The following is a 2,535-nucleotide window of genomic DNA, read 5'->3' on the forward strand; positions in this document are numbered from 1 at the left end:
GATGTCCAACTCACTGCGCACGACTGGGAGATCTCTGGCAACGTGTTCACGCACTTTCCCTCATTTCCCCGCTGAGTTAATATGTTATGTTACTTTACCTATCTGTTCTTTAGTTTTGCAGAGGAGTGTATAAAATGCAGCAAATTAAGCAGACAGATAGGGAAGACATAGGTATAAAAGGTGAGACTGATAGGTGGGGAAAATGGGGGACAGCTGGAGTGTCTGGGCGAGGGAAGCAAGGCTGCAGCAGCAGGCATGACAACGGAACTAGATAGATGGTGCCTGGGAGAAAAGTCAAAAGGCCATTGGAAAAAAACAGAAGCGCCTGTATAAATATGAAGAGCTCGGATGGCAAGCCCATACTAAGCAAAGAAGGGAAGGTTGAAGGACTGAAGAAATATACTGGTTGTACCATTTACCTTGCTCACCCAAACTAACATTCTTCTGATCCATTAAATGAAAAATTGTTTCAACCAATGTTTTTTCACGTCACTGGATAGTTGTTATTGAGGTCATACGTTTTATGTATCCCCACAGATGTAGGAGATACGGGGTAGACGTTAAATTTCTTAAATGGAACCATGTACTTGTTACTCAAGAATACACTTACGCTCTCCAAGAGCTATTCAGAAGTGTATCATGCTGTTCCATTTTTTTAATAAAACGTAGATGTGCAAACAATAAAGAGTACACTGCTTTTGAAGAAACCGGGATGCTTACTGCCTTGATATACTCATTACGTACCCAATGTAGTGCTGTAGTAGAGGTGTGGATTTTGTTTATGATTTCCGACTCGTGTAAAGACAGGTACTTCTATCCTCCCCCACCCCCAACCCCCCCCCCTTCCTAATTTGTTGTTGCTTTAGTGTAAAGTACAGTGCATACCACTGTAGTCGTGCATAAGAATAACTTAGTAACTGCACAGCGGCAGTACACATTGTAAAAGCAATTTTTGTTGTGTAAAGGTGAATGATGTGCACGCATGACGATAAGGTAGAAATGCTGCTGATCTAAAGCGAAAGTACGTTGACAGGAAATCATTTAGTAACTTGCATTTTTATGTTCGGTACTGTTACGGAACATTATGGTTATTATGTCTATCTTGTACTCTACAGACCGGAACTGTAATTTGCTCCACGAGGGCGAAATTCTGTTCAGGCACAACTACTGTACAGCAGACAGTTCCACGACAAGCCATCGCCTTCTCGCTGGATGTTGGTCGTCTCATTTCTCGTCTACCTGAAACGGGAACTTCAAATGCATGACCTCGAAACGGTCGTAGAACAGGAACAGACAAAGTCGCAGATGATGCTGTGCTCGCTGCCGTAGTCGTGAATCCTCCAAGTGAGAACACGGCGAATTCAACATTAAGTTAATGTGTCGAAAACAAGTGCACATCGCATTCTGCAACGTCATAAATTCTATACTTACCATGTTCATTTACGCCAAGAACTTATGGAAATAACTTCAGCAACAGGGTTCAGTTTTGTCATTGGGCTCAACAACAATTTTTGACTACTCCTAATTTCTTCTCAGGTGTTCGTTTTTCCGACGATGCATCATGCTCCAACGAAGGAATTGTCAATATGTGAAATATGCATTATTGGTCCATCAATAATCCACAATGGCTCCGACAAATAGAGCATCAACGTCTATGGAACGTTAATGTTTGGTGCAGAATCGTTGGGGATAGCATTATCGGACTTTTCTTTGCAAGCGACAGCCAAAATGGTAGACAATATGCCCAATTTTTAAGACAAACTCTTCCTGTTCTCTTAGACGCCTTACCTCTGAATCAGAGGATAGTCATGTGATATCAACATGACGGATGCCCTGGACATAACGCCTTACGAGCACGACGAGTTCTGGACTGTAAATACCCTGGTAGGTGAATTGGACGTAGTGGGCCTGTTGGTGGGCCTGCTCGATCTCTGGACCTTACACCGTTGTTTTTTTTCTGTGGGGAGAAGTCAAATATGCTGCCTACTAAAATGTTACAACAACACCAGATGACATGCAGTAACGCAATATTGATGCTTGCACAGTCATCATAGAGGAAATAGTAGCGCTCTGTTTTCACGTAGAGGGAGTATCGCATTAAAAGTTACTACAATGGACAATGTTACTTCTGCACTGTCATAATTACTGCAACTCAGTACTGTAAAATAACAAGATCCAATTCCTGTACAGTGCCGTACTGTTGGATTCGACGTTTATTGGTAATTTGTAAAATATTCAAACGCACCTTGAAGAAGTTAAATGATTTAGTTAATGAAATGCACTGAAGTGATATTTAACTTAGAGAAGTTATATATTATTTATTATTTCCATAGCTACTAGTTTTGTGGATACGTTTTAAATAGCTCTTGGAGAGAGTGAGTGGCTCAAATGGTTCAAATGGCTCTGAGCACTATGGAACTCAACTGCTGTGGTCATCAGTCCCCTAGAACTTAGAACTACTTAAACCTAACTAACCTAAGGACATCACACACAGCCATGCCCGAGGCAGGATTCGAACCTGCGACCGTAGCAGTC

The sequence above is a fragment of the Schistocerca nitens genome, chromosome 7 (genome assembly GCF_023898315.1).
Source record: "Schistocerca nitens isolate TAMUIC-IGC-003100 chromosome 7, iqSchNite1.1, whole genome shotgun sequence".
Lineage (NCBI taxonomy): Eukaryota > Metazoa > Arthropoda > Insecta > Orthoptera > Acrididae > Schistocerca > Schistocerca nitens.